The sequence below is a fragment of the Ciconia boyciana genome, unplaced genomic scaffold, assembly GCF_034638445.1.
Source record: "Ciconia boyciana unplaced genomic scaffold, ASM3463844v1 HiC_scaffold_40, whole genome shotgun sequence".
Classification (NCBI taxonomy): domain Eukaryota; kingdom Metazoa; phylum Chordata; class Aves; order Ciconiiformes; family Ciconiidae; genus Ciconia; species Ciconia boyciana.
The window spans coordinates 60,001-83,733 of NW_027328408.1; the positions used below are offsets into that span (position 1 = coordinate 60,001).

General features: G+C 54.8%; 2 long non-coding RNA genes across 12 annotated transcripts; both read right to left on the minus strand.

Annotated features, from left to right (window-relative positions):
- Nucleotides 1-5,884: 5,884 nt before the first annotated feature.
- LOC140645891 (uncharacterized) lies at nt 5,885-11,921 on the minus strand. 4 transcript variants are annotated; one of them, XR_012040088.1, is made up of 6 exons: nt 11,309-11,921; nt 10,311-10,512; nt 9,912-10,170; nt 9,371-9,486; nt 8,803-8,934; nt 5,885-6,438 (listed from the first exon to the last, which is right to left on the minus strand). It is a non-coding gene; the product is annotated as an uncharacterized lncRNA (long non-coding RNA). The 4 variants fall into 4 exon arrangements; XR_012040089.1 differs by having other exon boundaries at nt 9,912-10,034; nt 11,271-11,918; XR_012040087.1 differs by having other exon boundaries at nt 9,924-10,034; nt 11,309-11,917.
- A 2,207-nt stretch (nt 11,922-14,128) lies between these two features.
- LOC140645897 (uncharacterized) lies at nt 14,129-23,733 on the minus strand. 8 transcript variants are annotated; one of them, XR_012040110.1, is made up of 7 exons: nt 22,543-23,076; nt 21,081-21,171; nt 18,393-18,513; nt 17,120-17,218; nt 16,603-16,743; nt 15,378-15,571; nt 14,129-14,488 (listed from the first exon to the last, which is right to left on the minus strand). It is a non-coding gene; the product is annotated as an uncharacterized lncRNA (long non-coding RNA). The 8 variants fall into 8 exon arrangements; XR_012040109.1 differs by lacking the exon at nt 14,129-14,488 and adding an exon at nt 23,671-23,733 and having other exon boundaries at nt 14,831-15,571; nt 22,543-22,872; XR_012040107.1 differs by lacking the exon at nt 14,129-14,488 and adding an exon at nt 23,319-23,410 and having other exon boundaries at nt 14,831-15,571; nt 22,543-22,872.

The window sequence follows — 23,733 nt, forward strand, 5'->3', positions numbered from 1 at the left end:
TCTTCCTGGACCCGGTCGCTGTTGCCCCAGCCCCACCTCCCCCTTTGTGTCACCTTCCCCGGGATGTTCCCGGTCGCAGGGACCGCCCCCCCCCCCCCCCGGCCCCATTCACCTGTTCTGTGCTTGCAGCCTCAGTCCCGGTCCCAGCATGTATTGCTCAGCACTGGCGTTGTTGTCCTGGACCTACCCTCATGGGGTGATGTGAACACCACACTCATGGCAGTAGCCCAGCTCAGCAGCCCCCGGCCCACAGCTGCAGCCCGTGGGGACACGGGCACCATAGCCATCAGCCCTGCTGGCCACTCCAGAGGCTGGTCAGCCCCAGGCCCTGGGCCCAGAGCTGCATCCCACCGAGAACACAGGCTATTGCCCTCGGCCCCACTGGGGACACCTGTGGTTGCTGGGACAGCAGAGGGGTGCCCCAGCTCCTGAGGGCAGCTTGCCAAAAGCCAAAGGGAGAGTCCTGGGCTGCACAGGAAGAGAAAAGGGGACGAGAACAAAGGGAGAGCCCTGGAGTGCAATGCTGGGGTGGGAGGAAGCCATCAGCAGGTGACAAGGAAAACATAGGACTCTGGGGGCACAGGAAGGTGGGGGGGCGGGCCCTGGGCCCCACAGAGAGGAAAACAGCTGACCCTAGAGCACACCAAAAAAGCACTGGCAAAACTCTGGGATGGGAGGAAAGCTAAACAGGAAGCATTGCGGCACGCTGTATGACAAACACAGGGCCTTGGGACACACAGGACTCGGGGGAGCCTAAAATATGAATTCAGGAGTTCAGAGGGCTCCAGGGCACGGCCGAATACAAACTGGTGCACACCAAAGGGCTGCGCAGCACGCCACGGGGCTCAGTGTCGCTGTTTGCTTAGGGACATGGGGTAGTGGTGGTCTTGGCAGTGTCAGGCTTACGGTTGGACTCGATGATCTTAAAGGTCTTTTCCAACCTATACGATTCTGTGATTCTGTGATGGGAAGCGGCCTGCAGCCACCACCAGACCCTATGGAAACTCCCTCTCTCAGCACCGTTTGTGCTGGCCCCAGACCTTCGCCCGTACCTTGGGTACCGTAGGGGGTTGCCCCCTCAGCGACCTCGTTGGGAATGAAGAGCTCACAACCCGTATTCCTTCAGATCCTCCTCTCTGTCCCCTCTGTCCACGCTTGCCCCAGACCAAACAGCCCGGACCAGCCCTTGCCGTGCTCCGGCCTCACTGCGCCCCTCACCTGCCCAACACACAGGGCTCTCCCCCACTAACCGGCACCGCCTCAGCCGAGGACCCTGTGCCCAAAGCCTGCTTCCAGGCGGGCTTGCGCGCCTGCCTCCCCGCAGCTCCAGCGTGTCTGCGTCTGCAAGAGCGAACCCCCCTGCACGGGCCCAGAAGGAGGAGCAATCTTGGCTTCCCTAACCGTATTTTACTACTGTTTGTGCGCTATTCCCACCCAGACCTTCGTATGCGCATACCTAACCCAAAAATCTCTTCGCCCTTAGCACCTTCAGTCACTCGCAGCGCTGAGGTTCTTCCCCTCTCTCAAAACTTACTTGCTCTTTCCTGTCTCCTTGTCGCACCTCCTCGGCCCTTTCTGTACATTCTTCCTTCAAACAACACGCCTGAAATCAACAAAATGGGTCAAGCAGCCGTCTTCAAGTCGATGCCTCTGATAGGATTATCCTACAAACCAATCCAACTCCTAAGGTCATTGGACAATTCTAGTTTTAGAGCATTTTTCCAAAGCTTTTAAGTGCGGTTCCCTGCTAGGTTATGTGATAAAAAGCTTGTCTCCATAAACCCCAAGTCACACAGAGGCGCTGTGCCAGGTAAGGCACCCCAGCGACCCAGCCAGAGAAACGGATTCCCTGCCCTGGCTCCTCCCAGAGCTGTCCCGGCAGAGCCGCCAGCCCCACGGTACGGGGTGACACTCGTCACGGCGAGTAGACGGGAGCGGCTTTCCGGATCACCATACAGACTGAGAAAGGTTGCCGACTAAGGCTGTGGGACGCACGTGGGGACCGCACAGGATGTACTATGGTCTGTTTACTGGAGGAACCAAAGGTGGGGAAGGGGAGGTAGCAGAGGAGTTTGGGGAGGAACAAGCATCGGAAAAGAGAGGGACAAGGGGATAAAAGGGGCTGGTGGCACGCAAATAGGTTGCTGGTCAGTAGGATTGTCTGGCCATGCCCTGTGCCTGATCAGCAGAGTCTCCTGTCTTCTCATTAACTCCATCCCTAGGTATTTTTGTGAGGGAAAGGTTCTCTGGTTTCGTGTGCGTGCGTGTGTGAGGGCCGAGGCCGTGCGGCCGAGGTGCAGGGCCGAGCTGTGGGGCCTAGGCTGAGTCGTGGGACCTAGGCCGAGCGGCGGCCTCGTCCCTGGAGCTCGGCAGGCATCCTAGATGGCATAGAAAAGAACAAGAACACTCTTTTTTGGGAACAGAGATCTTAGGAGAGGTGCGATGGCAACAAAGCGAGTCCAAAGGGGGCTTACGGAGCTAAAAGCACGCTGCTCGGGAGGCATCGTGACAGTAGCAGAGGGCTTCTGAGAGGGACAGACACAAGAAGGCTCGAGGGCGTGGTGAAGAAGTCCAGAGGGGATTTGAACAGACTACGGATGTCCTCAGGGGACCAGGGACTGAACAGAGGTGTCCTAGCTAGCAGAGAGGACAACATGAGTGCTCTGGAGATGAAAGATGTCAGCGGGAATGGTTCTCGGGAGCAAGAAGGGTGCAAATTGTGCTACAGAGCCACAGAGGGCTGCGGGGCACGAGGACGGCCTCAGGAGGCACGGTGACGGCACAAGGCGGCTGCTGAGAGAGAGAGAGAGAGAGACAGACAGACAGACAGACAGAAGGCAGCTCTGGCAGGCAATGCAAAACTCAAGAGGGTGTCCCAGCGATGTCCTCAGGGGATGAGCGACCGAACGGAGACGTCCTAGACAGCAGTGAATAAGGTAAGGGAGCTGTGGGGCACAACGACAGCCTGAGGAGGGTTCTGTCCGAATAAGAGAGAGACACAAAGAGGGCTGCAGAGCTGGAAGGGTGCCGTGGGGCACGAGGACAGTCTCGGGCGGCGTCATGACAGGAACGACGGGGCTCCGGGGTCGGGAAACGTGGACAAAGAGACAAACAAAGGATTGCTGACACAATGAGGTCCTCGGGAGGGATCTGAACGGAGTAGAGATGTCCTCAGGGGACCGGGGACCGAACAGAGGCATCCGACATGGCGGAGGGAAGGCAAGAGTGCTCTGAGGGAAAACGGAAGCCTGAGGAAGCGTTGTCTCTGAAGAAGAAAGATACAAAGCCCGCTGCAGAACTAAAGGATGGCCATGGACCACAAGGGCGCTGGCAGGAAGCGTCGCGACAGAAACAGAGGGGTGCCGAGATGGCCAGAGAGACAGAAGGCGGCTTGAGGGCACAAAGGCACTGGGGAGGGGATCTGAACAGAGTACGGAGGTGACGAGGGAGACGCCGACCCACTGGAGGCAAGCGAGATGGAGGAGAGGACAAAGAGACTGCTCTGAGGAAGAGGGAGGAGATGTTCTTACAAAGCCAGAGGGGTACAAGTTACGCTTCAGAAATAACAGCATGCCGAGGAGACCCTCTAACGCCTCAGGATGAACGGAGAGAAGAGAAAAAAAAAATAAAAGACAGAAAGAAAATTTAAGCAGCAACAGGGTATGTGACAAGACAGAGAGAACTAAAAACACAGGGACAGACAGCTCGATAAAAGTCAATACAGAAAGAACACTGAAAAAGCAAAAGGGTACAAGGCAGAGGAGAAAAAATTTAAAAATAGGGAGAGCAAACTAGATAAAAGCAGGCATAGAGAAAAACTGAAAAACAAAGGCCTTCAAGGAAGAAAACAATAAAATAGAGGGACAGCAAACTAAATAAACAAAGACACAGAAACAACATTTAAAAAGCGACAGGGTGTCGTGGTTTAGCCCCAGCCGGCAGCTAAGCACCACGCAACCGCTCGCTCACTCCCCCCCCGGTGGGATGGGGGAGGGAATTGGAAGAGCACAAGAAAACTGGTGGGTTGAGATAAGAACAGTTTAATAATCGGAACAAAATAGTAGGAATAATAATAATGAATTGTAATGAGGAGGAAAACCACAAGAGAGAGCGAGAGGAACAAAACCCAAGGGAGGGAAAATAAAAAACGATACAACCGCTCACCACCCGCCGACCGACGCCCAGCCAGTCCCCGAGCAGCGACCGCTACCCCCCGGCCAACTCCCCCCAGTTTCTATACCGGGCACGACATCCTATGGTATGGAATAGCCCTTTGGTCAGTTTGGATCCACTGTCCTGGCTGTGCCCCCTCCCATTTCTTGTGCACCTGCCAGAGCATGGGAAGCTGAAAAAGTCCTTGACTGGTGTAAACACCGCTTAGCAACAGCCAAAACATCAGCGTGTTATCAATCTTATTCTCATCCTAAAATCCAAAACACAGCACTATAGCAGCTACCTGGAAGAAAATTAACTCTATCCCAGCCAAAACCAGGACACAGGCTATGGCACAGGCTAGCATGAAACAGAAAATAAAGACAGTGAACTGGATACAAGGAGATAGAGAAAAAAATTCAAAAGCAACGTGACACAGGAAAGCCTGGAAATAATAAAAAAATAGGGTTAGACATCTGGGTAAAAGTAGGCAGAAAAAAATTTTACAGGTCACAATATACAGCACAGATAGGGAAAAAATAAACAAGAGACAGAAAAAATACATACAAGTGAACATAGAAACAAAAATTCAAAAGCTTTTTCAATTCAAAAGACATTAAGAGAGGAAAAAAAAATAGCAAAAAACCCAAGTAGATGGAGACATAAAAAGAAAAATTTAAAGGCAACTGGGCACAGCACAGACTAGAACAAATTAAAAAATGAGGACAGCAAACCGGATGAAGATAGACGAGGAAAGACAATTTAAAAGCAACGGGGTACAGGACAGACAGGAAACAATTAAACAGGGAGAGACATCTTGACTAAAGTAGACACAGAATGAAAATTTTAAAAGCAACAGGATACAGGAAAAAATTAAAAAAAAAAAAAAAAAAAAGAGAGACAGAAAACAAGATAAGAGTACACCTAGAAACAAAATTTCAAAAAGAGAAGAATTATGAGAGTAAAAAAAATGAAAAATAGGGACAGTTTACTAGGAAAAAGTAGACGGGGTGCAGAGCAGAGGGAGCCACTGAAAAGAGAGACAGGTCACTGCGCAGAGGGAGGCCTAGAAATGCCATTTTCCCCAGCAATGCGGAAGAAGGCAGTGCGGGAAGAGTGAAATAAGAGCAGGTGGGGAGCTGGAAAGGGAGAGGCATAGAAAGGAAACATAGAAGGCGACGGTGTGGAGGGCAGCGCTAGCAGAAGGGCAAAAAGCTTTGGGGAGCCAAACAGCCTGAAAGGGAGACAGAGGCAGGTACAGGCAAGGAGGCAGGCAGAGGTCTGGAGAAGCACGGCAGAGAGGGGCCCGGACGCACGCGAGGGATGCGCGACTCACCGCAGCTCCTGCCACCGCCGGGAGACCTTCAGCGCCCCGGGGCTTCTCTCTCGGCCCCTGCCCCTTCCTCCTCCACAGTGCCGGCTGCCTCGCCCGCCCAGGTGCCCCGATGCTCCTCTCCCAAGAGGCTTCCCAGAGACACGGCGGCTCACGTGTGCGGCCCATGGGGGCACCGAGCTCCCGGCACCACGTGCCGGTGGTGCGCTCTGCCGGGGACGGCTGGGAGGGATCCTTCCCGGCTGCGGGGACCGGCTGCTCCTTGCTGGAGGCAGCTGCCTGGGGAAGCCCCTTCCTTTCACTCCTCAGCCAGCTCCCGCAGGCAGGCATGCCTAGGCAGCCCCCTCCCCACGTAGAGCCCCTCGGCACAGCAGGACCAGCCCCCTCCTCAGCCCTTTTTAAACCCTTAGCCCAGCCCCGGCCCTTTTTAAACCCTGGGCCCAGCCCCATCCTCACCTCATGGGTCCCACCTGTGCTGCCCCGGGCCACAGCTGGAGCCCATCGGGAACAGGGGGCCCATTACCCCAACCCTCACAAGCCAGACACAGCCAGCAACCTGGCACCGGCACGGGCAGACACCACCACCAAGCTGGCACCGCTGTGGGCAGATGCTGCCTCCAAGCTGGCGCCGGCCTGGCAGACTTTATTTTACGGCCCAAAGCCAAGGTTGGCCTCTAAACAAGAAAACATGTGAAAGCACCCTTACAGGATGCCGGTCCGGTGGTGTCCATGATAGCTCTCACAGCCTCCCACGTAATAGACAGCTCCCCTGTCCGGGACCATGTTTGGCATGTCCCAGGCCCTCCCCGCACCCATGCTGAAAATCAAACAGAACAATTAAGGACTCTGCTTCATCGCCTCAGCCTCCCAAAGAAGCTTCCTTCCTCTGCTGACGGTCGACGCGGATATCCTCGTGCTGTTCCTTGAATGCGGGCTGGCCTTGGGTGCCTGTGCTGCCAAAGGAAGAGAAAATGATCATGCTCTTGTAACGTGCTCCATCATCCTCTTGTTCTTCAAGAAATCAAAGAAAGCTACCATCCCCATTGCTACATGACAGAAGTTTGTGCAGGAGACGGCTGAGCCCATCCCCAGAAATGGAAAACTCTGCTATGACCCTGCTTTGCCTTTTGGCGACAGCGCCCGCCATCGGTGTGCCCCAAACAGGCGAGGTCCCGTTCAGGCTGGCATCCGCCACAAACAGGGAACGTCCCCTGCGGCCTGGCGTCCGCCACAAACAGGCGACGTCCCATTCGGGCTGGCGTCCGGCACAAACAGGCGACGTCCCCTGCGGGCTGGCGTCCGGCACAAACAGGCGACGTCCCCTGCGGGCTGAACAGAGTCAACTGAACAGAGTCTTCAGAAGAACTTAGTTGTGCATTCAGTTTACAAGTAAATCCCACCCAAGCAATGCTAGCCGCCATGCTGGCATAGAAAGGAATTCATGAGTTCATTTAGTATTTCCAGTGGAACATTCCATAGCTTGTAAAAACAGCCTTAAAGTCTTTTTCCCTGTTGCACCAACAACGCTTATTTTAGTTCTGCTTAAGGGGTCCCCTACAACTACTTACTACAGCATGTGTGGCTCCACTATCAATTAAAAAAATCTAGTCTTTCATTCCCCAGCTTGACTGGAACCAGAGGATCGTCTGGGAAACTTTCATAGACTCCTCCGGCCCCCTTCAGTCCAACCCAATCTCCGTCATGACTCCAACCCCTTCTTCTGTCTCTCTTTCCCGAGATGACTCAGGCAGAGGCGGACAATCTTTTTTCCAACGGCCCTCTCGCTTACGATTTGCACGCCGATTCATTCCCAGGGGAATGTCATAACCATTTCTACTATTATTGCTACGGCCCCTTCCTCGCCCACAAAATTCACCTCGTGTATTTTCTCTCCATTTTCTCGGTCTTCTGTCAAGGCAGCCAACAAAGAAGCTTGCGGCGTTACTCGTCCCCGCTTCTCCTTCTCTCCTGTTTCCTCCCCACTATTACGTACCTTATACGCGACTGACAAGAACCGCGAGATTGTCATGCCATCCTCGCCCTCTACCTTTTGTCATCTCTTTCTTATATCTGCTGCCGCTTGACCAATAAACGGCGTGTTCAATAACTTTGAATTGCTATCATCTTCCGGATCGAGATCTGATTAGATAAATTCTTAGGCTTTTGCACTCCATGTTGAATCCCATACCCAATTAACTTTGGATATTCCTTTACCCTCTGTAATCCCTCACACTTGTGTTTGGATCCCACTCCGGATCCTCCTTTGGGAGGTACGTAATGGTATTAGGCACCCCCCCACGCACACACACATTGTTGGACCAGTCCCTCTCTAGCCTTCTCTAAAATTGTTCTCCTCTCCTCAGGGGAAACAAATATTCTAGGAGAGCCTGTACATCTCCCCAGTTAGGATTATGAGTCGTGATTAACAGTACTATACATTCCCTCTGGATCGTTTCGATAGGATCTGACTGCCCGTTGCCAGTTTAATAAAGCAGAAGCGGTAAAAGGTACGTGTACGGATACCGCTCTTCCTTCAGGCCCTAGAGCCTGGCTGAGGGAGCTTGAACTATCGGTTTCTGTCCCCTTGTTCTTTTAGAGACAGCACTCACAACTCCATTATCGCTTGAGCTATCAGATTCTGGCTGTTTTGGAGGAGCTACCAACAGCTGAATATCCTCTTCCGAATTTTCCCATTCAATACAACGAGGTTTTCCCTTTTTCTCTTTTAACGCATATATTCCAACCTGATGTTTAGAATCCACTAAACCACCTTTCTTCCTAATATCCCAATCGCGTCTTAACGGAAAAACCATATCCACGTAAGGCATTCCATCCCATTTTTCCGTTCTCCGACAAAACAACATTCCTTCCGATAGGCGTTATATCTCAAGGATCCATTCTCAGGCCATTTTTCACCGTCTTCCAATCGAGATCGTGGCCACCGTTGATTACAATATCGTTTTAGCCCATTCTTAGTGGTGGGATCTCCCCCAAATTTATTGCAATGCTTCAGGATGCATCCTAGAGGAGAGCAAAGGGGTGCCTCCTGGGAAGCAGCAGCGCCCACATCGGTACCGAAAAACCCAGCATTTCTACACAAACCGGAACGAGGGACGTCTCCCTCTGTTGAACAGGACGGCGTGTAGAAACAAACAGAACTACGCTACTGCCACCTATCTTTCCTGGTGCGTCTTATGCAGAGCCCAGAACAGAACAGAGGGTGCCTGCTTCCCGAGAGATCTTGCCCCTACTCCCCCTTTTCTCCTATCCCCCAAAAATACCTCTTTTCGCTAGCATTGCACCGTTGTGTCGCTTACCGCCCGACTGCAGGAGAGGAGCTGAAGGAGTCCCCGGTCGACAGGTCGGTGCGCGCCGGAGTCCGCTCAGGCCTCTTCTCCCCCGTCGGACGCGGCAAGACGAACCGGGCGAGGCTGTCGGCTCGGTCCCATCTGGGGTGCCAAAACCGTTATCCCACAAGCGTGAGGTCGCTTGCCCGGTGTGCGAGATGCCAATATACACACAGGGCAGAGGTATGTTTATTTCATGTCTGCGCAGAGATGGGTGCTAGGCGGTAGCTCCGCAAAGCTAGCACAGAGTTCGGTCATACAAGTACAGTATTGATACGGTCTAGCTATGCATATGCATAAGTAATCACACAAAGCAGTTTTCTATCGGTCTACATTTCTCTTATGTCAACTTAAAGCTACAGCGCTACTTTAACGTGCTGCGCACACTGAGCGGTGAGGGCTCTCTGCTTGGGCCGGGGTCTCCAGCTCGAGGGTGTGACTTTTAGGATGATAACGAGGATAGTTTGCGGGAGGGTGCTTCTTATCACGCTCCTACTAGTTGTTTCGGATGGTTCCCAAACCATTTTAATTAGCTTACCTATTTCTTCAGGATGTGCTTCTCTCCCAAGGACAGTAATTCTCGTTTAGACGTTCCGCTTTCCAGCCTGCATCCTCCTTATCGGCTTTACCTAAGCCCTGGCCTTCCACCAGCTCCTGGTAGACGACACCGTTAGACTACAACACGACCGTTCTTTGACGCCCGTCAGTGGGATCGGAATTAGGAACAGAAAGAACAGGACAAGCTAAACACCCACACGAGCCTCACATCCCTCAGAAATGACTAAAAAACCCCAAACGACCCCCATTTTAGATTGCATTGCCTTAGGGACCGCCTCCTTCAAGTGCCCGGGCGGAGCGGTGGAATCAGTCACAGAATTCACTTGCCTGCCAGGAGACAGCCCTTGTCCTCGCAAGGCAAATTTCCAAAACAGCGTGCTATTTTCCCATTTTATCAACTACAGCGGGCTTGCCCTACCAGCACGAGTTGAGGACGTTTTCCTGTGGGTTCATTTGACACTCCATTAAGTTTTTAGCAGGCGCAAGCGACCAAGCGCGAGATAGAAAGTCAGCCAAGATACCGGCTGCCGTACAAAATTTCTTCAAGATTGCGCCTGCGTGAATCGCACAAAGCCCACGACGACTGAACAGGTATGTCGGAGGCCCCCCGGCAAACAGCGCCGACGTTTCGTGAAGCTCTTTTCCTGTCAAGAAAAGGGCCTTTTAGATGGTATCTCTGTTGGAATTCAGGCTGCTTCCTACTCATTCTGGCAAGTTCGCTTTCACAGCAACCCTGAGATCTTCAACCACCAAGCAACATTTGTAATTCTTGCTCTCTGCCTACGGGAATTTCAGCGAATCAGAACACTACTTCAAGCAAAATTCCGGGTCTGTTTCACGCAAATCAAATATCTAAGCCGTGGACAGGTGTCTGTAGAAAGACGACGACTTTAAAAGATAAAGGGAAGTAGAGTACTCACTTTTCTGAAATGTCTTCCAGTCGTTCCATCGATTTAGCAGCCCGACCCAGCCGTCGAAATTCCGGAGCAACAGAGAGAGCAGTCGCACGTCCACGCCGTTCTCCCCTAGCCACAGAGCCTTCCGCTTTGCCCATTCCTGCCGACAGCCAGAGCATCGGCGCCGTAGCACCTTCGGAATAACGCACCTCCCACAGCTACGCACCTTTACAAAAGAACCGAGCAGCGTGTAAACAAACATTGCAACGGTTGCGGTAAGGGCTCAAACAGGGATGCCGATGTTATCACTCTGAGATTCAACAGCCACTAAAAATGTCATTTTTCTCCAGTATTACAGGAGTTCATTGGCTAGCGTCAAAAAAAATTTTGTTGAAAATTCATTGTTTGAAGCATGACTTCCAAATGCAAACTTTAAGCAATTCTCGTGAGTCTTTAACTGAGCGGCATTCAGGATCTGACTAAAACAATGGCGGAACGGAGGGCTAGAAGCCCAAAACTAACTCACCATCCTGGCAACTATGGGAGACTTTTGGTGACTGTGGGGGAACTGAGCTTGGGAAGCTTTGCCCAGTCTGGCAATAGAAAGCTAAGGCCCTGCAAACACGGTACGTTTAACCAAAAAAAAAAAGGGGGGGGGGGGATATGTTGTTTTGTAGTTCCTCTGCTTTCTACACAGAACCAAAGCAGTTTTAGTTCAGTAACGAATGTTCACACTTCCACACGGCACTCTTACAAACATCGGTCACTGCTAATAAGCAACGGATGTAGTGGGTACAGAGAAACCTCCTGTCCAGCAAATGCTTTAAGCTTTTCTACGTTCATGACTTTACTTCCCAGGTGCCTGCAAAGACCCTTACTCTGCCCTGCCCCACCCAACCCGTTCTATTTGGAACGATTGCTGAAAAACACGACCATTCCACAGCAAGTAAGCAACTGACATCCCGACCCAGAGCTTTCCCTTACAGGACAATGCCAAAGCCAAGCCCAGAATTTTTACTTGCCGATGACCGGCAGCGTGCGAGAGCAGAGCCGGACGCGAGGACTTCCCTCCGGGATGGCAGAGCCGCTGGTGCGCGCACACGCATGCGCGGTGCCGAGCTGCAGTTCCGGCTTCCGACCCTCCCGACGACCAAACGTCAGTACCTCAGGGGGGGAGCCGCGCATGCGCGGTGGCGCATTTTCAAGTGCTCGCTGCTGCCGCTCAGTGGACCAATGTGGGTACTGCAGCTGGGGAGCCGCGCATGCGCGGTGGCGCAATTTTGTTGGTGCTCGCTGCTGTCGCCCGGTGGACAAAACGCAGTACTGCAGCTGGGGAGCCGCGCATGCGCAGTGGAGGACTTTCGGGTGCTCGCTGCTGCCTCCGTGTGGGCAAAGGCCGGTACTGCAGCTGGGGAGCCGCGCATGCGCGGTGGTGCATTGTCCCGAGCTCGCCGCTGCCACCGTGTGAACAAAAGTCGGTACTGCAGCTGGGGAGCCGCGCACGCGCAGTGGTGCAATTTTTTTCGTGTTCGCTGCTGCCTCCGTGTGGGCAAAGATGGGTACTGCAGCTTGGGAGCCCCGCATGCGCGGTGGTGCACTTTCCCCCAGCTCGCTGCTGCCGCCCGATGGACAAAAATCAGTAATGCAGCCAGTGAGCCGCGCATGCGCAGTGGCGCATTTTCCCGAGCTCGCTGCTGCCGCCGTTTGGACAAAAATCGGTACTGCAGCTGGGGAGTCGCGCATGCGCGTTGGTGCATATTCCCGAGCTCGCTGCTGTCACCGTGTGGACAAAAATCGGTACTGCAGCTGGGGAGGCGCGCATGCGCAGTGACGGACTTTCGAGTGCTCTCTGCTGCCGCCGTGTGGACAAGATGCAGTACTGCAGCTGGGGAGCCGCGCATGCGCAGTGGTGCAATTTTTTTTCGTGCTCTCTGCTGCCGCCGTGTGGACAAAATGCAGTAGTGCAGCTGGGGAGCCGCGCATGCGCCGTGGCGCATTTTCCCCCCAGCTCGCTGCTGCCGCCCGCTGGACAAAAGTCGGTACTGCAGCCAGGGAGTCGCGCATGCGCGCTGGCGCAATTTTTTTTCCGTGCTCGCTGCTGCCGCCATGTGGACAGAGATCGGTACTGCAGGTGGGGTGCGGCGCATGCGCAGCGGCGGACTTTCGAGTGCTCGCTGCTGCCGCCATGTGGACAAAGATCGGTACGGCAGCTGGGGAGCCGCGCATGCGCAGCGGCGGACTTTCGAGTGCTCGCTGCTGCCGCCCGGTGGACAAAGTTCGGTACTGCAGCTGGGGAGCCGCGCATGCGCGGTGGTGCATTTTCCCGAGCTCGCTGCTGCCGCCGTGTGGACAAAAGACCGTGCTGCAGCTAGGGAGTTGCGCATGCGCGGTAGCGCATTTTTCCGAGCTCGCTGCTGCCGCCGTGCGGACAGAGGGCAGTACTGCAACTAGGAGTCGCGCATGCGCGGTGGCGCCTTTTTATGCTCGCCCCTGTCGCCCGGTGGACAAAAGTCGGTACTGCGGGTGGGGAGCCGCGCTTGCGCAGTGGCGCATTTTAAAGTGCTCGCTGCTGTCGCTCAGGGGAACAGGGTCGGTACTGCAGATGGGGATCTGCGCATGCGCGGTGGGTCTTTTGGGCTCGCTGCTGCATCCCGGTGGACAAATGTCGGTACTGCAGCCCGGGCGCCGCGCATGCGCATTGGCGCATTTGTGTTGTGCTCGCTGCTGCCGCCCGGTGACCAAAACTCGGTACTGCAGCTGTGGAGCTGCGCATGCGCGGTGCCGCATTTTCAGGTGCTCGCCGCTGCCGCCCTGTGGACAAAACTCGGTACTGCAAGCTGGGGAGCCGCGCATGCGCGGTGGCGCCTTCGCCCGACCTCGCTGCTGCCGCCCTGCGGACAACAGTCGGTACTGCGGCTGAGGAGACGCGCATGCGCGCTGAAGCATTCGTTTTGTGCTCGCTGCTGCCGCCCGGTGACCAAAAGTCGGTACTGCAGCCTAGGAGCCACGCATGCGCGGTGCCGCTTTTTCGTTGTGCTCGCTCCTGCCGCCCCGTGGACAAGCGTCGGTACTGCTGGTGCGGCCCGGCGCATGCGCGGTGGCGCATTTTCCCGTGCTCTCTACTGCCGCTCAGGGGAACAGCGTCGGTACTGCAGCTGGGGAGCCGCGCATGCGCGATAGCGGTTGTTTGGGTTTTTGGTGGGTGTTTGTTGTTGGTTTTTTTTTTTCTGCTCGCTGCTGCCTCTGTGTGGACAGAAGTCGGTACTGCAGCTGGGGAGAGCTCGCTCTGCCTTGTTGCCATTTAAAATTTCTTCGTCTACATCCTCTTTTTATGCACTTTTAAACTCCTTTTTTTAGTCATATATATGAGTTCTTTTTCTATTTTATCACCCTATATATCTCGATTTAGATTTTTTTCATATTCTACCATCCTTTATATAATAGAGTAAACAGAGGGGTTTCTTGTCAAATCTTTTTACGTATATATAAATAAAATTTTTCAATATACATAAAAAGGAGAGATTTTTCTCTGCTTCAATGCCTCACACCCCTATTTACAGTTTTTCATTATTTAATCCCTCCCCCACCAATTCTCAGGCATTTGGGGGCTGTCACCCCCCCTTTCGGGGGGGGTGAACTGTCCCGTGACCCCCCCCTCCCCCCACTCAACCTGCTCCTCTGCCACATCACCATCGTCCCCCCCAGTGACACTGGGGTGCCCCAATAGACATCATCACAACCCAGCCTCCCCTCTTCTTCGTCACACCCAAAGACAAACAAAACAAGGAAACTGCCCCAACTGCCACCTCCTTATGTCACCGAAATCGGGAATCAAACTCCTTAACACCAATGTAGTATTAAGAAGCAGGCATTCTTTACTACGGCACCGGATGCACGGGGGATCGCTCCACCTACCGTGCATACCGCAGGTTACATCAGCCGAAACTTATATTGTCCAGTTACATACATATGCATCAAGTCTCCTGGAATGATAATGCATATTCATTCTATTTCCCGGAACTAATTATCATACTTGCGTGGTCATTACGCATGCGTCCTTGAGCTCCGAGGGGCTTCCGTGGGGGTCTCTGGTGGTCCTTGGTGGCCGTACAGGTGTGTCCTTTAGTCGACCCCTTCTTCTGGACATGCGCAATCCCACCTTGCTTATGTAACTTGCTCCCCTTCTTCATGGTGCGTGGTTCCTAACAATGATTCGGCACCCTTAGCACAAACCAATTATTCTAACCACCCTTGACTCTTTGTCAAGATGGGCTGGGGCTGTACTGGGAACGTAGCAGCATGACCGTACTACTCCTTGTCCAATTGTCTTTGGGCATAGTAGCATAGCCATAGCCATAGGTGTACAAACACAATATTAAAGCATTGTCTAACCTGCTCCTATCTCTATGTTGCTTAGTTACAAAAGAACAAACTAACAATTTTGGTTACATCTGGTTACACTTACTTTCATCAGGCCATTTACATATGTACATGCCCCACCAAAAAGGAGCTCCGCTAGAAAAATAAAGGGGGCAGCCCCCAGCCCCTGTCCCGCAGCCTGGCAGCCGCCCCACGCCATAGGGGAGCGTGCCCGAGGACGGTGCCACGTCTCTCGCTCGGCCTCTGCTCCGCCATCTTCCCCCTCCCTTCCCGCGCTGCGACGGGCTCCCCAGGGCAACAAACGGCCCCGGTCCCTCTCGGCCCCGGGCTCTCCCCACCACCTGCGGGGCACCCACCGCACACAGAGCCAGGAGCCTCCAGCCACAGGGCTGGCCCCTGACCCTCACCATGCTTCACCACCCGCAGGGAAACCTGGCCGGGGGGATCTAGGGAGCACCACCAGACGCTTACAGCAAGACCGCTGAAAAACAAAAACCCCACATTCCCTTTCAGCACATGAAAAAAAAAACAGCACAGCAGAAAGTACAGGGATTCAGTCAGAATAAGGGATAGGAGAGGAGCTGAGCTAAAGCAGGATTCTAGGGAAACGGGTCCGCTCCAGATACAGCGCACGCTTTAACAGCTACACTGACTGCAACGCTTCAAATCCCTATTGAGACCAAGCGGTAGGATTTTCAACACCTTCTTCACCTAAAAGTGAACGCTCTTGCTGCTCTTGGAAAACGCCTCATCGCTTCCTTCCAGCACTGCTGCAGGGAGACAACCCGGTGAGGCTGCAGGACAAGGCCGGACCGTCATCAGAATCTACGCTTACGGATCCACCACAACGGCTACGGCCCTCGCGGCTGCTGCTGCTGCACGTCTTGCTCGCTCGGTCAAGAAAGCTGAAAGGGAAGTGTAAACCTTTAGAGAGTAACATGGAAAATAAAGAACACATCTCAGTAATTCACTCTACGCTAAAAAGGTGGCCGTATGTTTATATACATCCAACAACAAGACTTACACTAGAAAAGCATTTGAGTTTCCTTTTGCATTCATTTACCTTGCACAGCTGGGATACCGTTAAACCATCTCTCTCCAAAATGCACGGTTATAACGTGACTGGGGGGGGTTGTGCGCTATGTCCCTCCTAGTGACATCTGCCCAGCTGCGCTGCCCAAGAGAGACGCTACTGAAGCGCCAGAAACGCGCCATGGAAAGAGAGGCAGAAATAAAGCACTGCAGAGCACGCCGTCAAAATACTGGGGAAAACCCCGTAACGTTCAGTTGCCTCTCTCTTGAAACACGGAGAACAAATACCTCACTGCTGAAACACACCTCCTAAGTTGCATGCCACAGCTATTGGGCAGTTACAGTTTCAACAGTGCCAGTCGCTTTGTCAATGACACCATTTTAACTTCTGTTTAAAGTTCCAGTTTGATAGAAAAGTCAGTGAGATAAGAGATCCCCAGACGGTTTCACTGGGGGAAGGCCGGCGCAGAAATCAAATCCCCAGTGCTGCAATACATCAGGCTACCAAAAGGGACCGGCAGATTTGCTAATGCTTTTGGCTGTACCGAAGCATGCAGAGGAACGCCTTTCCATCATATCTCGGCTGTTGCAACCGAGAACCAAAGACCAGCGATGCCATCAGCTTTTGGAAGACGTGCTGGGCTTGGGTCCTTGGAAGGAAATTGACTTTTCTGGGTGTTTTTAAAGAGAGTGAAAAGTCTTGCTGCTGATGACTTCTACTGGCACGTCCAGCCGCTCCGATGGGAAGTTCATCAAATGCAACTTCTTTGAATGAGAAGGATTGCCAGTCGGGAAAATCTCTTCCCAACTGAAGTCAAAATTACACACCGTAGCTTCAGGAAAAAGGACCTTCTCGAAGCAGTAACTCACCAAAACCACATCAGGACTCACTGGCGGTACTTACAAGGCTGCTAACGCTTCTTGGGAAAGCCTGGAAAACACGCGGAAGCGACGCCCATTTGTCCCGTTTTGGCCACGTCTCTTCTTTGACCTTGACGGCTTTTCGTACGGATGCTAGGATCGCAGTAAGGCTTTTCAAGTACTCCTACAAGATATTTTAAAACCTTACTGACTGAAAAAGCAGAAAGCTTTTCCCAGGAAAACAAAGGCTCTTTCTTCTGAACACCTGAACTCTTCCCAACAGTTTCTTTCCTCTTTTAGTACAAAATTATTTTCACAGTATCATTTCATAGGAAGCGCACAGAAACAGAAGATTACGCTTTCGGGAAGAGAAAAGAAACGGAGGGAAGTCAGCTTTGCGTAGGCACGCTCCAGAACACGCCTTTTTCTATCCGTAGTATTTGTGTTGAAATACTTCACAGAAAAACTACAGAAGGAGAGTTGGCACATTCTTCACCTTAACTTTCAAGTCCCCGCTACGAGTACCTTAGGAAAAACGCAGGCACACATCGTAGACATACCGTGGACTTGCAGACCACTACGGATCCTTTCCGTCCGTCTTGCACTTTCCTGGCAGAAGAAAGGGCGACCGCGGCGAAATGGTGGCGGCTGACATTCTGCTGAGAGAGGAAAAAAACCCTTTAGCATAAAGCTGGGTAGGAATCTAAAGCTTCCTTTTTTGGTGAAGCTTGGTGAAGACTACAACTGAGCAGAGGAAAAAGTGTTTTGCATCATCTTCGGTACAGTTGACGATACAGGCCGCTAGAGCTTGGGCGCTTTTTAGACAACCGTGCCTTTTTTTGACTCACGGGCAGCTTTGGTTTGCGCAGCAAAAAGCGCAGCAAGAAGACGGCACGCCCTCAGACCCAGAGCGCAACCCTCCGGATGGCCACACGCCCCTCGCTGTTTTGAGGAGGAGCCGCCGAGCATCCCTGCGAGCACAGCTGCACGCGCAACATCACTTTCACCTACGCTGATTTCAGCGGATGCAGTTTCTGAAGCTTTACACTGAAAACCGTATCTTGACACTTCGCCACAGGAGAAGCGATCCGTAACTAGAACCCCACAAAAACCTTGAAACACCACTTGCAATCCCACAGCAGCGACAGCTTCAGAACTATTTAGACCAGGAACAAGGGAGAAAAATAAAACCGCTTCATCGCACGCACGGGAAAGCGGCAGAGAAAAGGGTCAGCATTCGTAGCCCTCACAGAAAACAGGCATTCTCCTTCCCTTCCTAAAGCCCTCTCTTGGGTCTAAATACCGCAGCACTACCGTGGCAGTATCGAGAGCAGGGAACAACAGCCCCGCCGCTGGACGTTTACGTAGCGGCATACATAAACAGAGGGACACGTTTTGCCACGCACAACCCTGAACTTCCTGAAAATTCACGTTTACCAAAAGAGCCACTTGGAGCATACTGCCCAGCAGCGTTTGGCAATAAAACTGCCATGTGGTGGACCCACGCAAATCGCTCGGTAACTTGCTATTTGCTTCCCGTTGTTTTTCTTCCTTCGGAAATTCTACTTGCGGCCAAGTTATTCACTACGGCTTCAAGCATTGACCTTCCTGGGATTACCAGCACATCTACACAGGCAAGTAACTTACCTGCTCTTCTACCGTTGTCCAAATTCCAATTACAGTCATGAAAGAGGAGTGAAAGAGAAGAAAAGGAGAGCTCAGGCAGCAAGAGAGCTCTGCAGGCTGCCGCCACTCAGCGTCGCACTCTTCTTTTTAAACCACACACACGCGCCCCCCACAAAAAAACAGACCAAAAACCCCGTGACCTTGTACCTTTTTCTTTCAGAGCTCATCCCTGTCTCAGCACGCCGTCTTGTCAAAGCGTGAAGTGCAGATGATCTGTAGCCCAATGACATTTGCGTGCGATGGATACGTGTTCAGAAGGAGTCCAGATCTGTAAGACAGGTGCCGTTTTGGTGGTTTTAATAATCATCACTCGAGTGCATTGACTGACACGTTTGGAAGGAAACTAACTGTTGTGGTTTAGCCCCAGTCGGCAATTAAGTGCCACCCAGCAGCTGGCTCACCCTCCCCCCCAGGGCGATGGGGGAAAGAAGCCAAGGAGCAAAAGTCAGAAAACTCGTGGCCTCAGATAAGAAGAGGTTAATCATTGGAACAAAACAAGAAGAAGAATGAATTATCATGAGAAGGAAAACAACAAGACAGCAAGAGAGGAACAAAACCCAGGAAAAAACAAGGGATGCAAGCCCTCACCACCCGCCGACCGATGCCCAGCCACTCCCCAGCAGCGATCCCTATCCCCGGCCAACTCCCCCCAGTCTCCATACTGGGCATGACGCCAGATGGCACGGAATAGCCCTTTGGCCAGCTTCCATCAACTCTTTTGGCCGTGTCCCCTCCCAGTTTCTCGTGCGCCCGGCAGAGCACGGGAAGCTCAAAACTCCTTGACCAGTGGAAGCATTTCTTAGCAACAACTAGAACATCACTGTGTTATCAACGTTATTCTCATCCTAAAATCCAAAACACAGCACTCTACCAGCTACTAGGAAGAAAATTAACTCTATCCCAGACGAAACCAGGACACTCATTCCCTTTTAAACGTAGCGTCTCCTTGGGGGAAAAAAAAGGTGTTAGAGACAGAAAAAAAAAAAAAAAAAGACAACTCAGGGCTCCCAACCACCACCGAGCAGTGGGGAAATTAACGAAAGTGAAGACAAAGAGCAGCAACGCTGTAATCCTGATCACGGACTTCAGAGACCCTCCAAGTCTACACCTCAAGCCTAGGAATGACTAGTCCTTTTTTGGAAGGACAAACTTTTTTTACATAAAACTCCTAGACTGAAGGCTCCACGGAAGAGAATGCGGATTGACCCACAGCACAGCATGCCATCAACACTCTAATGAAAAAAAAAAAATTGAATAAAAATCAAGTTGAAATGTCAGTTTCCATCACATTTCACTCATTCTATTTCTACTGGCGTCTAGGTGCTCCAAAATTAACTCTACTGACACCATAGGTTACTAACAATGTAGTTGTGCATATAAAAAGAAAAGGCTCTTGCCAACTTGCCCATAAAGTTAGTCTGAACAAACAGAAGAGAAACACTTGACCCTGAAGAAGGTAACAGGCAGCTCTTCATTTATCCGAGATGAAAGTTCATTCTTTTACCCGAAAGGAAAACCTTCGGAACTGCCAAGGGACCAATCCAGGAACGAGGCACGCTCTGTTACCCGCAGGTCTTCATCACCTTTTCTGCACTGGCAGCAGATTTGCCTTTTCTCTGGGTTTCAGGCGGAGCATCTGCAGCGTCCCTGAACTCGCAAAGGTTTCTCCCCGCTCCCCCGGCCCCATACGCGCGATTCCCTGAGCGGCAAGCGGGACCGACCACGCGGGATTTTCTGCACGTGACGCCGAAGGTGACACTGGGAAAAGAGGAGGCAAAAAATGATCCTGTTTGTCACACCCAGCCGACGGCCAAAACACAGGGAGGGTTCTGCCAGAGGGGCCCTGCGGGGCCAGGGCGTGCACCGCGGCAGCTCCAACCGACCGGCCCCTCTCCCCTTTGCCAGGTACCGGGGAGACACCGCTGCCTCCCGCTGCCGCCTCGCCCGCGCCCCCTCGCAGCGGGGCTGCCCCAGGAGAGCCGGGGCACCCCCACCTCGCTCCCACCCCCAGGAACGGGACCGGGAGACGCCCTCCATGCAGGGAGGGGCGCAGGGCGTGGATTTAATCCCCGAGGGAAGAGGCCAGGCTCCCCGCTGGCAGAAGGACCGCTCGCCTCCCTGCTGCTCAGAGACGCTGGCTGGGGACAGCCCTGCCTGCGCCCGGCCGCTCTGCAGCCCCGCTGGGAGCGCAGTCCGGCCGACGGATGCTCCAGCGAATAGACGCTCCGGCTCACGGCCGCCCCCGCTCAGCTAACGTTGCCTCTGGCTAACGCACGCTCCAGACAGCGGACACCCCATCTCCTTCCAGCTCCTCCTCGCTACAGCTCTGGCTAACCGAAGCTCCGGCTCCGCACCGAAGCTCCGCTGGATTTCAGCTCCTTCTCCTTACGAGCTCCAGCTATTTGCCACAGTCTGGGCTTTGGACAAGCTCGGAAAGCGGTCGCTGTCAGAACTTGAATATGACTATTAAACATCACAGCTGGACGCTGTGGAAATACCGATTCATCAGTTTGTACGATTAAGTAGTTAAGAACTATTCTCAGCAGCGTACAAAGAAGAGCTGGGCTCCAAGAGGGCGTGCGGGGTCTGAAAAGCACCCTTCGCGGGGCAGAGGCCACCTCAGACCGAGAGGCTGGCCCGGGGCACGCCGACCTCCCGAACTCTGGGCTCCGACGCGACCAGACCCCCACCCTCCAGGGAGGGTCCGTGCACCCTGCCCACCCTCTGCTTTCCCCCGCAGCCCCCAACGCCCTCCCCCCGCCCTGCGCAAACAGCCAAACTGGCTTCTGCTTTGGGCCCCCAAACCAGCTCCCATTTCTGAGCCCACAAACCCACCTGCTCAGCCTGTTCTCGAGTCCCAAAAATGCAGCACTTCACCTCTGCTCCTCAGCCCAAAAACGTACCGCTCGGTCCCCTCTGGCAGGTCCTGAAAACGCACCACTCAAGCTGTTTCTCAGCCCCAAAGTCAGCCACCTCAGCCTCTTTTCAAGCCCCGAGAACACAAGACCTGCTCTCCATTTTCAGGCCCCAAACCAGCTCACCCTCTCTGCTTTCCGACCCCTTTGCAGTCCCCATGCGTGATGCTGCGGGGTGGGGGGAGCGGAGCCACCCACAGCCCTGCACCCCCAGGGCCACACGTGCACTTTTTGGGAGCGCTTGGGCACTGCGGAGGGCCCGGCCCCACACCTCTGCGGGGCCGCACCAGCACAGGCAGGGCATCGCTTTATTACGGCTGCTTCCGGCTCGCTTTCTCCGGCACTGGTTGGGGGTGCCGGGCCCGCACCCAAACCCCCGCAGCCCCAAGCACCCCTGCGGGAGCCGGGCCCAGCTGCCTCCAGGAACCCCCGCCCGCCGCAGCCGCGGCCCTTCCCCGCCACTCCGGCCACCGGCACCCGCCCGGCGCCGCAGGAGCCCCCCGGGCCGCCGCTGCCCCACCTGCGCCGGGAGCGGCAGAGGCTGCCCAGCTCCACAAGCAGAACCTGAGAGCCAGATGGGGCTGCCCCTACTCCCCCCGGCTCGCACACGGGTTCGGCCCCAAAACCCCCCGACGAACCCCAGGAGAGCGCTCGGCCCGGGGCTGCTTTTTCCCCCGCCAGTCCCAAGAGAACAGAGCCTGCACCCGCCCCTATTTCATACAGGGATGGGGAGCAGGACAGAGGACTGGAAAGAGAAAAGGAAGACAAGGGAGAAGACTGAGGTGCCGCCAGAGAATGAAAGGCCGAAAGAAAGGTCAGAGACGTGAGGAAATCCAAACACAACAGGGACGAGAAGCCCTGCAGAGAGATGGAGCAAGAAAAGGCAGGGTCAGCGAGCAGGACAGAGGGGTAGAGAGGTGGGGGGGAAAGGAGAGGAAGAAGAACAGAGGAACGTGACGGCGACAGGGCGCAGGACATACAGACAGAGAGAGAAAAACCACAGGGAACAGGACAAAGGGACTGGGAAAGCAAGAAAGGGTCAGATTTGTACAAAGAGACCAAGAAGGAAAAAGGGGAAAAAAAGCAAGCCATGGGCTAGAGGACAGAGGCAGAGGAAAAAGGGGCCAGGGAGCAGGACAGAGAAGGAGAGAAAGGAAAAAGCGGAGACAGGGAAGAGGGTCAGGGAGAGGAAGCAAAGGGCAGGGAGCAGGAGAGAGGTGGAGAAAGAAGCGCTGGGGCAGAAGGATAGAAAGAGAACAAAGACAGACAGGAAGAAGGATGGCGGACGATAGAGAGAGGGGAAAAAGAAGGACGAGGAGCAGGACACAGATTGTCAGACAGGGACAGGGAGCAAGACCACGCGCTGGCTGACGCATACAGACCCTGCGGTGCACGCTGGCGGCCTGGCCTGCCGCGGACTACGAGGAGGGATCCTTCCTCACCCGGAGAGGCAGGCTCTCTCTTGCCTGCAGCGGGAGGCAGCCGCCAGACGGCCTTCCATTTCTTCTTCTTTACCCTTCTCTGGCTTCTTTCTCCAGCTTCAGCCGCGGCAGCTCCTGTCCCACAGCCAGCAAGCGCTCCGCCCGTCCCTTTTCGCCCCCACGCCGCGAGGAGAGCCAGGCCAGGCACAGACAATCCACGCAAGCCTGAGGCGGGTGCCGTCACCGGCAGCCCCAGGGGAGGAAGGGACGACCGTGTCCTCAGCGCAGCCTCTGGGAGAGGGAAAGAAGAAGCAGCCGCCGTTATTACCGCAGATCGCCCCCGGCTGAAGCCTCTCCTTCCGCAGGGGCTTCTCGAGACGCGCGGAAGGCCAGCTTGCCACCGGCACGACGGGGCTTGGGAGCGACCTGGGGCTACGGGACAGGCTTCAGGGGAGGGGCTGGAGCTGGGGGCAGCTGCGCGTGGGGGGGCAAGCGGGGCCGGGGGAGGCTCAGGGGAGCTCTGGGCGGGGAGCCGCCCGGCGTCTGCGCCTGGGGGGGTGTCCGCCTTCTTCCCCTCTCCCCTTCTCTCAGCTCTCGGGCAACTCCCTGGGGCTGCCCTGACCCAGCTCGCCTCCGGCACACCGGCAGCCTGCCGCAGCGGGCACTTTCAGGCTTCCGTCCCGCAGCCAGCGGGCAGAACACACCCCGCGCCCGCCAACCGGGCTCGCTCGCCTTACCGCTGCCCCAGGACGCCCGCCGCCGCCGAGACCCGCGCCCAGCGCGCCGCCATGCCGCTCCCGGGCACCGCGCATGCGCCGGCCGCCGACGGCGCGCCGGAGGAGCCAGGGCTGGCGCCCGAACGCCGGGCGGCAGCACCGCGCTGCGGCCGTGCCGCCGCGGCAGCAGCGGAGGCGGCAGCGCCGCTGCGCCCTTGTGCGGTGTCGGCGCTGCAGTACCGCGCCGCGGCACCGGCAGCAGCGCGCCCCCGGCGCCCGGCGCGGACCCAGGCGCGGCACCGGCGCTGCAGTTCCGCGCCGGCGCCCGCCGGCAGCGTGCACGCGGGCGGCGGCAGCGGCGGCGTTTCCTTACCGGGAGGCAGCAACGAGCGCGGCGGCGGCGCCCGCAGGCACCGCGGCACCGCCTTGCCGTTAC